Source organism: Triturus cristatus, chromosome 3_1, assembly GCF_964204655.1.
Source record: "Triturus cristatus chromosome 3_1, aTriCri1.1, whole genome shotgun sequence".
NCBI classification, from domain to species: domain Eukaryota; kingdom Metazoa; phylum Chordata; class Amphibia; order Caudata; family Salamandridae; genus Triturus; species Triturus cristatus.
In genome coordinates, this window is record NC_140583.1 from 1,020,796,688 (window position 1) to 1,020,809,914 (window position 13,227).

At 46.7% G+C, this 13,227-nt stretch overlaps 1 pseudogene; it reads left to right on the forward strand.

The window, feature by feature from the left end:
* Window positions 1-10,607: 10,607 nt before the first annotated feature.
* LOC146861433 (cyclin-O pseudogene) lies at window positions 10,608-11,555 on the forward strand (annotated as a pseudogene).
* Window positions 11,556-13,227: the final 1,672 nt, after the last annotated feature.

Consider the following 13,227-nt stretch of genomic DNA (forward strand, 5'->3'; position numbering starts at 1 on the left):
TCATGGAATGTCCCTTTCACTCAACGTTCTGCGTGAAAGGAGCAAATATTAACAAGGCCGTGCAAAGCTACGTAAAGTGGCTTTGCATGGCCTTGTGAATATGCTGCAGCACATTGCACCACAGGAGCGTTATAAAAGTAACGCTGGGCCTCGTATATGATGCCCTTAGTTTAAAATGAAGAATTTCTTTGAGTAATTAATTTCACTATGGTTTACAGCTTCCTGATTTGATTCAACCCTCTCAGAGCCTCATTTTTGTTGCATATATTGCTTACTGTTTTTCTTTTTGTATTTTTTCCCACTAATTATCAGCTCTAACATCTCCTTTACGTTAACTTCCACACACATTTAAACATCAGACAGGATTCGGAAATGTATTCTTTCAGTCCCCTCTCCCTTCTCCCCGGAGGTATAAACATTAAGGGGCTCTTGTACAAAGAAATGAGCAGTGCTGCGCCACTAGCCATTTTGCTGTGTCGAGCTGTGTCATTTCAAAAGCACAAAAAAACATCATATTTATAACAATATGATGCATCCCAGTGCTGTTCCCTGTGCTGGCGCGCAGTTGACTGCCATACGCTAACTCAGGCAACCATGCACCATGGAGCAAAGGTGCCTGCGTTGCAGGAATTGTTGTTGTTTGTGCAGGAAGGCATACAATCCTACAGAAAAACAATAATTGACGGTGTTTTCCTCTTTCTATGTGTGCGGCGGTTCCGACCTCAGGATTAGGATGCGACCACCCATAGGCCAGCCGCAAACATCCATTTTTCAATGGAAGCTTCGGCAGCGGGCAGAAAAGACCCGCAGCACAAGCTTCCACTGTAAAGTGGATGTTTGTGAACATCCCAGCATCGTGTGGCAGGCACCATATGGTGACTGCCACACAGTGCAGGATTGTTTAGGGGGGCACCATAGCCAGGGGAAAGGGGAGCCCTTCTAGGAGCCCCCAAAGTCACTTTCCGACAGCCTTTCCATGTCAGAAAGGCTGACATGGAAAGGCTGTTAGAAACCGACATTTTAATCCTGACGGCTGAGCTGAGGCTGGCTCTGCCATCATTCAAAGGATTACAGTTCTGCTCCTCTCCCGACAGGCTCTGTGAGCTCTTTGGAAGAGGAGCGGAATCCCCCCACTGATTTCCCTCCGTCTGCTGTCATCATAATACGGCAGTCAGAGGGAAACCCTGGATGTTGGGCGGAAAGCCTCGGACAAACGGTGGATGGCTTTCCGCCCGACATCCGAATTGGGGCCATAGTGACTGCTTTCAGACACTATTCTTCCGTCCTATGCACAGCGGGAGTCATGGACTCCCTGCTGGCTAAAGACACTTTTCTCTCTCTTCTCTCCTCACGTTATGCATGACAGATGACCAATGAAACAATTTAGAACAAGACATAACAGACGATGAAATATGACAGGTCGTAAAGGGCCTCCCACGAAATAAAGCACTGGGGCTAGATGTCTACTTGGCGGAATTCTTCAAAATCAATCAACACCTGCTAGCCCCTCCATTCTGTTAAATGTAAAATCTGAAGAGGATCACCATCCCTCCGTGACATCAATAAGGCCATGATTGTTCTAATACCGGAACCCAGAAAAGATCCCTTAGAGTAGACTGTTCCAGCTATAGGCCCATTTCCATGTTAAATACAGACATGAAAATCTTGGTGAAAGTACTGGCCAATTGCCTCAAGCACTTATTACCAACCCTAATACACCAGGACCAAGTCGGATTTATACCCCACCGCTCCTTTACGTCACATCTGGGAATGCTGGTTCAGATTTGGTTAGTTCAGAACAACCAGGAACACTGAGTAGCCCTTTCCCTAGATGCAGAAAAATAGTTAGATAGGGTGGAACAGCCCTATATTGTCCTGCCGTTTTGGACTTGGCGATCGCTACTAACGCATGCTCCCATTACGATACACAAATACATCGGGTGGAAAGCTGCAACATTCACTACTCCACTGAATTAGCGATCAGCAGAGGGATGAAGCTGGGGTGCCCAATCTCACCATTGCTGTTTTCTCTAGCATAAGAACCCCTGGCAACCACCATACTCTGGCATCAGGGCATAAATGTCTTCCACACGACAGCTGGGGAATTCTAAACCTTGCTATGTGCCAATGATATTTCCAACCCGCAACACTCCATCTCACACCATATGTTCACAATCTCTCAATTTGCTGCCTTCTCAGGCTCTAGAATAAATTAGAGTAAATATGAGGACCTGCCCTTCATATACTCAGCTATCCTTGACCACTCTTTCAAATGGATCCAACATAATATGAAATACTTAGGCATTTACATGAACACTGGACTGCTCCATATGGTGGATGACAATTTAAGCCACTGATATCTAAGATCAAGACAGACCTAACCTGCTGGTCTAAACTAGATCTGTTTCTATCGGACAGAGTTTAAGGGCCTCATGTAGGTAGCCTAATACCGGTCGGTAACGGCTGATTTTCGGTAATTATACCGTTACCGACCGGTATTTAGGCTTTTGCTATGTAGGGGGATCATTTTTGTATTCGGTAATTTACCGAATCGGTAAAATTACCGAATCGGTAATTTTACCGATTCGGTAAATTCCGAATACAGAAATGAGATGTAGGGGGAGTGTGTGGGTGTTGTCTGGAGTCAGTATTTACCACCAACTAATAGTTGGTGGTAAATTAAGAATGGATGTGTAAAAGCATTTTAAAGCGCTTAGAAGTGTGCAATGTGGCAGACATACATGCCCTTAGGGCATGTATGTGTGCCACATGTGCACACATGCAGGAATCAGGGGTGCAACAGGGTGTCAATGTGACACCCTGCCACCCTTGATTGTGTTCCCCCCATTACCGAATCGGTATTTACCGATTCGGTAATGAGGCATACCTTCCCATTGATTCAATCAATGGGAAGGTATGCCTCATTACCGAATAGGTAAATACCGATTCGGTAATTACCGAATTACTACGAATCGGTAATTTTTACCGCAGGAATACCTACATAGCATTTACCACTTCATAAATACCGAATCGGTATGATTCGGTATTTATGAAGTGGTAAATGCCAGCCCACCTACATAAGGCCCTAAGTGTATAAAATAAATATTATACCTCAGATTAACTACTTATTATTAATGCTGCCCCTCAAACCCACAGAAACATGATTCAAGAACTCACAGTCATGATGAAATTATTCATTTGGGCAGTACACAAACCCAGACCTAAACTTGACAAATTTCACACATAGACCACAACTTGTTGGGGCGCCAGCTGGCGGTCCTACTCTACATTCCACAGTCAGCCTTGCGTGTCACTATAAGACCCTATATGGGCAGGCTGCTGCTCTTATACCCATTATAAACAGTTTCTAAAAGCCCACGATTGTCCCACAACAATATAATACAATTTACTGTTTATACGTGGAATTGGGGGTCACTCGATTCTAAGGGAAGACTTGTTCTACACAAAGGAGTGCCCTGATGGAGCGATGGCAAGATTCGTATAGGGGACCAAGAACCCATCTGGAGCCATTTCATAACTAGAAACATCTGCACTATTGACCAAATCTTCCTCCATGACAGGGTGAGAAGATTCGCAGAGGCCTTGTAAGAATTTCAACTCATGGGGAGTTATTTTAGGGGTTTCAAATGGCTACAGCACTGAACTCACTCACTAAGTCTGTCACTAATCGGGTCCCTACACGACTCATCACTTCTGCCCTATCTCTCTAGGTGGGTGACATTTAAGGGAATTGTGTCGGGCCTATATAAAATATTAATCGATAAGGATTTTTCAAACCTCATGCTATGCAATCGTGAAGACTGGTTGACTGATCGCCTACACCTTGGCTACCCAGATAAAGAATAAGGAAAGCCTTGAGGGAGGTGCACCTTAAATACAGCTGTTTTAAACTATTCCACATGTGGAACTGGACTTAAGAATGACTACATGACACCGGGCCCCCTACCTGAGGCGAAGTGCTGAGGATTCAGCCAGCTGGGTTGTGACATTGTGCATATTCTTGGGTAATGCTTGGCTCTTATATCTTAATTGTAAGCGATCTGGGGACACATGACGCACATTCAGGGACTTCAGGGTCGGCTCACAAGCCTGATGGGGCTTCTGCATTTCACAGTGGACTATCAAGAGATCACACACCGCATGTCCAGATGGTTTTCCGTGGCCCTAGCAATGGCCAAGCTTTGTATGCCCCGGGTATGAAGAGTCCCACACAGCCCAGACATCCAAGAAATTAGCAAAGTTGCCATCCAAAAACAGTTAATTTACAGGCTTAATGAACAATTAGAGAAATTTGATCTTAGCTGGGGACACTACCTGGAGACAAGCCTGACGTGAATGCGTGGACCCACCCTCCCTCCTCCTATGTGCACATGACTACCAATGGCTTCCTACTGGGCATACTGGCATATGAGAATTATGAGCAAGCCTACTGACTTGTTACATGAGGGTGACAAATGCAAAAAGAACAATTGATTGGACAGAATGCAGAGCAATGTCATACATTCACCCCAGTACAGAGATCTGGGCCTAAGTCCATCGTTTTTTCACTCACCATGCCATTCCAGCTTGGACACAGCCATATGCAAATCAGTCTTGACCCTGCACCCAATGGGAACAGTCCAGCCCGAACTGCCAGGCCAGGTCCTCCCTGGACTGGAAACAAGCATCCTAGGACCTGTTTCGGGGTTTCACCCCCCATCAGTCAGGTTACATGGGGGCTCACACGAGTCCCCTCTTTAACGTTCCCTATGCTTGTCTTTTACTGAGTCCCAGAAGTAAGGGGCGGAATCCAATCCCAATTCAATTGACTTTGTACTGTTTCTGTGGCATGTACACCCATGTTTTTGTGTTGATATTCCTTGGAAGAATGTAAAGAGGATGACTTTAACCCATCCCCATGTGTCAGAGATGTGTGCTCATTATTTGACATCTTGTGATTCGATGAGTGGGTGCAGGTCAAGCAGTGGCATAAGCCTCTTCTGCTACAGTATGCAAATTATGCTCGACTGATTTAGCATGAACCTCATTTCTTTGAAATCTGCAAAAAAGAACATCGATATAGCATGGGTAGAAAAGAAGTAGTGCAGGACTTTTGAATTTCTCTTTTGTCAGATCCACAGAATGATGCAAACTCCTAGAATATATATTTATGTTGTATTATAGTAGCTATTGAGCATAAGAATTGATCCCCTGGTACTCAAAGTAGTCACGTGACATGAAATAGGGGACAGTGCTCGCCATTACACGCGCCATTTCCAAGTCAATGGGCCAGGCAATAGTCCAGGGACCTGAAACATTGGCATCGCCATGCCGCATCAAGAACACTGGGGCTCTGTCTGGGACAAACGACAATTTGTCATATGCTAAAAGCCCTGAATGAGAGTTTCATTTCCCAATAGGGAATGATCTTGAGCACTAGAGCACCAAAATTCCTAATTTAAATGGAAAAACACTTCAGTGATCTGTTTTAATGGCTCTTTGTCTGTGACATACAAATCTATCTTTAAATTCACAACTAAAGCGCATCAGTGCTGAGAGAGGAAATTGTCCCTGGGTTTTACAGGGCCAGCTTAGACAGTCCTATGGTAAGCAAAGATGTCTGAACACGAAATCCCTTGAATTATTTTGACTAGGATATGGCTGTAATTATAAGAATCATACAGCACTCCTAATATTAGCGGCTGCCGGCACAGGTAAACGCGGTGAGGCGGGGCAGGGTGCAGCAGGAGGGGAAGCGGACAGACGACGGGATGGGTATTATTTATTTATTTAATTATGCCTATTCTGTCGTATGTCGACACCCCCCTCCTACCCTGCCCCATTGTGTTTACCTCTGCCAGCCGCTGCTGCTTAACCCCTACGTTGCGGCGCGAATTCCGCCGCAGCGCTGGGGGGGTGAGAGGTGAGCGCGGCGCCGCCATGCTCATGATGGAACCACGCCGTCATGAGTCACGGGCGAGCTGTGCTCATGACGGCGTGGTTCCGTCACGACTCCGCCCACTCTCTAATTCGCCCGCACAGGCGGGGAATTAGAGCCGCGTGGGAGGAGCGGCCGCCAATGGCCGCAGCATGACGGAACCACGCCGTCATGAGCACACGCCGCCCGTGGCTCATGACGGCGTGGTTCCGTCATGAGCGCACAAGGGGTTAATATATTAACTTAGTCACCGCGTACCACTCAAATATCCCTTCACTCCCGTCGGAATGCCAGGTATGCCACTATGCTCGGACTGCCCCAGAAAACCATCTATAAAACCATCTGACATCGCAACTACCTCAGAACAGAAATTCTTGGGAGTAGGACACGAGGGGGCCCGGAAGTCCTACTCCTCCTTCAGAGGCTAAGTCACCTCCTGTGAAAGACTGAGCTTTGATTTCCAATCTTAGGGTTGTCATCAGTTCCGGATGACTAAATAGGCAACGTAGGCACCGGCCTATGGGCCCCACTCCTTTTAGGAAATAATATTGATTTGATCTGAAGGAAAATTACAATCAAGCTTTCTTAAATATTGTTTCCAAAAGATAGAAAAAAATTAATCAACTCAAAGAAACAACAACTTTACATTAAATACTCTATAAAGATAATACTGTATTAATGTAATGTACCAATTACCAACTTAAAGTACAAAAAACAGACACATCAGATTCACATGACAGTTTGTCTCTTAAAAGCTCATCTTCTGACAGCTGTCAGTTTGTAAAAAAATTCAGTGCATTGGGTTTTAGACATTATTTGCGAGGGGGCCCCGACATTTTAACTGGCTAGAAGACTCCCCAGGGTTTAATTTGGCACTGGTGGTCATTCACTAAGATGCTGTACTTAATGCAGGTGCAAACTATGATAGTTTGCACTTGTGTGAGGACAGCTATGTTTTAAGTGTAATCGGGTGAACACAGAGTTAAGGGTGATCCCCTACACAATCCAAGACAGTGCGTGGAAGCATAATTATGGCCCATCTCTTCTCCAGCCTGAATTGTTTCTTCACTCAGGAAGCAGGAAGCACTATTTAAAGTTCATTAGCCGAGGGACACATTTTAGTCCCGCTGGCTCCAAACACAGACATGGAACCTGTCCCTGTTGGTGACTGGCAGACAGCTCTTCCTCTGAAGCAGCAGGTCACACGAATAAACTTCATAGGAGGTGAAACCCAAGAGGCAATGTGAGGAAATGTGGTGCATTCATGACCTTGGCTGCAACAAAAATATCTCCTGGGATTTTAAACATGTCCTAATGCCATGACAATAGGTGTATTTCAGCTTAAGAAAAAGAAAAGCATCAATGTGTGCAAAAAATGTATGAAAAGTGAACCAATAGGAACAAATAGGAATGCTATTTTCCTATTATAATCCGCCAAAACAGTAAGGGTCTGCAAAATGCACATCATTTTCCCTTTGTGTGACTAAGCAAAGTGTTGGGAGCATTACATTAAATGCAAATCAGTCACTTACTACGTTTTTGCACAAAGTCCAGCTATGTGTCCATATTGATCGCGAGAGACTCTTTCAGATTTTAAAAGCTTAAAAAAAAATATGCAAAAAATGAAAGAGCTGCAAACAACACCCACTTGTGTTGTGTTTGTTGAAGATATTCCAGTGGTCCTGAAATAGTATGTTTACAAGAGCAGACTTGATATTACATGCTGGCTTAGTTGTGGAATATTGTGTAATAAATGTAACACCAAATGCCAGAAATTACTCAAGATTTTTGCCTGTTTAACAAGCACTTTTTCTTGGTCTACAAAATAGGTCCACACAGCTTGTAGCGTTTATGGACTGAGAAGAAACTCCAGATTCCCTGGAGGAAGAAGTGGAAGAACCAGTGGCATAATTAGACCTACTGCCGCCCAGGGAGGTCCCCGAGTTTGCCGCCTGGTGCAGGTAGTAGCGGGAGGGGGTGGTGGTCGACAGCTGACTTGTGCGGAGGTGGCTGCAGTCGACTTGTTGTCGGGAGGGTGGTAGTCGGCAGATGACTTGCTCACCTCTGCACTCCCCAAGAAGAGTGATACCCAGGGCTGTTTGCCCAAAAGACCCCACACCCGCAGATACTCCACTGGGAAGAGCATACGGATACTAACTGGACTCTAACACGAGCTCTGAAATTCGGCTTCCTGAGAAACAGTGAAGAACTCTTCCTCTGTGGCACCTTGCTTCGTGATCTGCTGGTTCTACAGTCTGAAAATCACTGACTGCATCATCCCTTTTAATGATACCTAAAACCTCTTTAAAATCACCATGAGTAAAGCCTTACCTCATAAGAATCCTACGACCAGTAACAGATGGAATAGGCACAATATTCTTTGGCTTTGCACAAGCTTCTGCCTGTTCAGATCATTCTTTACTTTCAAGAACTCCCATCAGCAAGTTCCGGCAGAGTTTGTTCAATCAAATAGGGAACACATTACCAGGGGTCACCCCACTTGCTTTTGCAGCAGTTCCTTGCGCTGTGCTGCAATGCTGCAAACCATTTCGAAATGCCTCTGTCCGTCCAAACTCAAGATGATGTACAGAACCTGTGTGTCCTCCCCAGAACCAGGGAAATGAGCAACCCCTCCTCTGTGGTCACTTCAAACCAGTACTGGGGGCAGCTCCTCTCCCATTGGGATTGGTGTCTTCCTGGGGAACAAAGAAGGGCCATGCCCTACTAACATTTGCCTATGACAGAGTAGGCTAATTTGAAGTTAATAAAGTTCCTGGGCGCATCCCATATGATCATCCTGCAAGAGGAACAGAAAAATCTTCCCACATGCCTTTGTTCTCCTGTGGGAGCAATATTTACACCCCTATCAATGGGGCCATTTAGCTGCTCAGTGTCAGCTGGAGCTCATGCTAATTGACCTCCAGACGCTTTAGACATGGAAAAGGTAACTTTCTAAAGGCTATTTTCCTTAACAGTTATTACAAATTCGATTGTACAATTAAATTGGATTTGAAGTAACTATTAAAAAGGGTCTTTTAGTTATATTTCTGTCTATTCCCTAACCAAAATTAGCATTATTAAATGTAGTAATGCAATCCAGCACTTTCCTGTGGAACAGCCAGCCTTGCTACAGTGACAGGTCAAATTGCTGTTTTAAAACTGCCACATCCAGGATATAACGGTAGACCTGCAGTCATATTTGCACTGTCACTGTATTGGGTGGCACAATGGGTACTGCAGTCAACTAGAGACAGATAATTTACAGATCCTGGGTTACTTTGTGCAAAATGCTAGGGACTTATAGCTTAGTTAAATATGCCACTTAGGAGTATAACTACTTTAAACTTTACCCCCCGGTCGCCTTATCCCCATCCCCCTCATCACTAATAAGATGTTGCCATCTTGCCACACAGAACAAAGAACAGAAGAATGCCTATAGGTATTGCTCCTGCTGCTGGAGGCTTCATGTGTAATTCCTACCTAGCATTCTGTCTGTTCTTTTTTTCTGTCTTGCCAACCGTGTGAGAAGGATGAGGCAAGGGTGGCTCCTGCGGGGCTCAGGCTGCCAAATCTGTTTGCGTAGCTTGTCGGCTTTCTAGCTGGGTGGAAAAGTTATCCATGTCTGTGATGCGTCTCCTTGTCTGCAGGGCCTGGAAGAAGATGCGGGCAGAGAAGGAAGGAGGATGCAATGCAAAGGCGCCATTACTCCTTCCTGGTTCCATGGCAAATGCACAGCCTGGGCGTTGGGTGTACATGCATTTGCCGTTTTTTTTTCTTCTGGTGGTTTTGGTGTGGACTGGGAGTATTAGAAGCCGGCAGAAACAGTAAGTCCACATAGCAGAGATTGTATTGGACATAACTCTAGCGTTGTTGTTGGTTTTGAGTCTTCCGAGTAGTGAAGGAGTTTGCTGGTTATCATCAGAGTTAGTTGCAGAAAAATAAAATGATAATAAAAACAATATCATTTTATTTTTCTGTGACTGGCAGGCATGTCCGTGTAGGGCGGGCTGTGCCAGGATAGGGAGGAGTGGTGAGCACTTAGAAGTGCGCATGTAGACATGCGCACTTCTATTTCACTAACTCAACTGTGTTCAAAGCCGGGTTGGAGTTAAGCTGCAGGCTCCCAGGCAGTGTCTGATCTGCATACCAGGCTGCTCAGGCAAATCCTGGCGCTGCTCTCATAGTATGAGAGCAGCGTCTGGATTGCGTGGGGATCATGCGCCTTTCCAGCGACTGCTGGGATTGAAGAACGAGGTTGGCATCAGATGTAGCCCTAGATAACCTACCCCCTTGTAAAGGGAAGAGGAGTGATAAGCTCCCTATTTTATCCTCTGCATCTGCTGACACATAGGTAGAGGCTGCTAGCATGGAGGAAATCAGGGAAAAATATGTTTTGAAAGAATTAGTGCCTGACTTGATTTTTCATGTTAAGAATAAAAGGATGTTTCTGGAAGAGGAATAGCCAGAAACATCTTCAAATTCTCTAGTTTGGCAATGTCAAAGTTCTGCTCCTATGGACTTTCCGGTGGATCCTTAAATTACTGATGTCCTTCAAAGGGATAAGAAGGATCCTAATAAAATTAGTCTGACACGATTTATGGCTAAATTTGTACCCCTAAGCAAACATAGGATCAGCACATCATTAGACGCACAGACAGCCTGCCGGTGCAGAGCAGATATGGGGACCTGTAGCGCTCTGTTGTGCCCCTCTATCGAGGAGGAGCAGGGCAGCCCCAGAAAGAGGCTCAAGGGTCTTGCAGCTCCCAAAGAGGTGACCCCCGAGGACAGGTCACATAGTCCGACCACCTCTCTGCCGAGACCTTGACTCAGGAGGGAGCAGGGCCCCAGGCTACTGAAGCAAAGGATCCTGTGGGGCCCAAACCTGCTATTTGAGACACCCCCAAGCAGTGAGCTGTCTTCGGATGAGGGCAGCCACATTGACTGCAGCAGCAGGACCGAGTGTCCGGTGATTGCCCCCTGCGCCTGGACCTATGTAAGTTCAGGGACTATGGGGATGACTGCTACCTGCACCGGAGGGGCATTGAGAGAGACTTCCTGACAGCCAACTGCCTAGCTAGGCAGCTGCAGGTGAAGCCAGTAGCCTCTGACTGCTTACAGCTGGTGGAGGTGGCATCTCTCTCATTGCATGTCAGCAGATTGAAGAGCGCCCTCCACGGGTAAAGCAGCGGCTGGCCCTCTGCTGTGGCGTCTTCTCGCTTGAGCAGCTATGCAATCTGGAGTGCATCATCCTCCTCAAGCTTCACCTCCGTCTGGATTCCCCCACTTTACACTACTTCCTGGAACACTATACCCACATGCAACTGGCACACAGCAGGTCTTCACTTAACGCCAGAACCTTTGCTACTGGAGTGGTGGAGCTGAGTCTGGCCAAATATGCCTTCCACACTTACCCTTCATCCCTGCTTGCCATTTGCTCCCTGGGTGCAAGATGCTGCACCACGAGAGGCCAGTAGATGTGTGTGTCAGTGGGTATTCTGATGCTCTGATCCAGGACTGCTCAAAGAAGCTCCAGCTGCCAGTATCTCTGAATGTGGACTGATTACCTCGTTTGCTACCAGCAGGAATGTCTGAAAAATGTGGGACAACTCAGCTGTAGCTGAAGGGGCACATGGACTGGAATCCAGAGTACTGCAGTTTTAAGAATCTTATCTTATCTTAAGCAACATTTATAAAGCGCACTGACACCATAAGTTTCCTGGCGCTAGCAAAGTACAGAGTTTGTAGCGAGATAGGCTAACCAGAGGTGGTGAAGAGCAGGGTTTTTAGGGATTTTCTAAAGTTGAGTAGGGAGCCGCAGGTCTTGATCAACAGTGGAAGGGGGTTCCATAGCTTGGGGGCCAGGTAGGCAAATCTGCGTCCGCTCAGTTTTTTTTGTTTGAAGGTTGGGGCGGCCAGCAGATGGAGATGGGCCGACCGAAGGTTGCGAGCCGGGAGGTGCTTCGTAATAAGAGCTTTAATGAAGTCTGGGCTGTTGCCATGGAGGGCTTTGAAAGTCAGGCAGCCGGCCTTGAAGGCTGCCCTCTGTGCGATAGGTAGCCAATGCAGTTTGTGCAATTGCCACTTCGGGTTTTATAGATAAGTCTCGCTGCCTGATTCTGCACCATTTGGAGGCGGCGAAGCAACACTGTAGGTAAGCCGAGGTAGAGGGAATTGGAAAAGTTGAGGCGGGATAATACCAGCAAGATCACAACTGGTACCAACGCCGCATGTGGCAACAGATGGGAAATTTTGCGGATTTTACGTAGCTGGAACATGCTGGAAGAGATCACAGTGCCTACCTGAGATTTAAGGGAGAGGTGGGAGTCAATAAGCACTCCTAGGCTCTTAATCGAGCTAGCAGGCATAGGGGCAGAGCCCAGCTCACTTGGCCAGAACTGGGGGCCCCAGTGTGCTAAGCTCTTTCCTGGCAGAATAAGCTCAGTTTTCCCGGGGTTGAGTTTTAGTTGGTTCTGGTTCATCCACCGCTGTATGTGAAGCATTACTGCTTGGAGTACAGCAGCGGAGTCAGGGGAATCCAGGGGAAAAATGATGTGCAGGTCATCCGCGTAGTTGAAGACGGTGATCTTCCACCTCTTTAGCGAGTGAATTAAAGGGCGGAGGTATAGGTTGAACAGTAAGGGGGAGAGGGAAGAGCCCTGTGGGACCCCACAAACTGTCGGTGCCCTGGGTGCAGTATAAGGGTCCAGGCGAACCGCCTGTCCTCTTCCCGTGAGGAAGAATTTAACCCAGTCAAGGGCGAGGCCATGAATGGCGGCCTGCTCGACACGGTGGAGAAGAATGTTATGATCCACCGTGTCAAACGCTGCCGACAAATCCAGGAGCACGAGTGCCTGCGCGATTCCTCTGTCTGCATTCCCTCTCAAAACGTCCATCACCGGCAGAATGACGGACTCGGTGGAATGAGGCGGCCTAAAACCAGCTTGGTTAGGTACCAAATAGCTGGAGCTCTCAACAAATTTCGAGAGACAGGTGGTTACATGGGCCTCAAGGATCTTAGACAAATATGGCAAGAGGGAGATAGGACGGTAATTGGAGAGGGTAGCAGGGTCCGCTCCTGTTTTTTTTAGGAGGGGGACCAATATAGCCTCTTTGAAGGCATTGGGGACCGTGCCAGAATTAAGGGAGGCGTTCAGAAAGGAGAGGATGCTATCTGGTAGGGAAAGACAGATTTCCCTAAAAACAGAGGGAGGGCAGCAGTCGTTGGGGGACCCCGACTTAATATGGGTAGAGAGCTCGGAGAGGGTACTAAGGGTAAGGACCGAAAAATG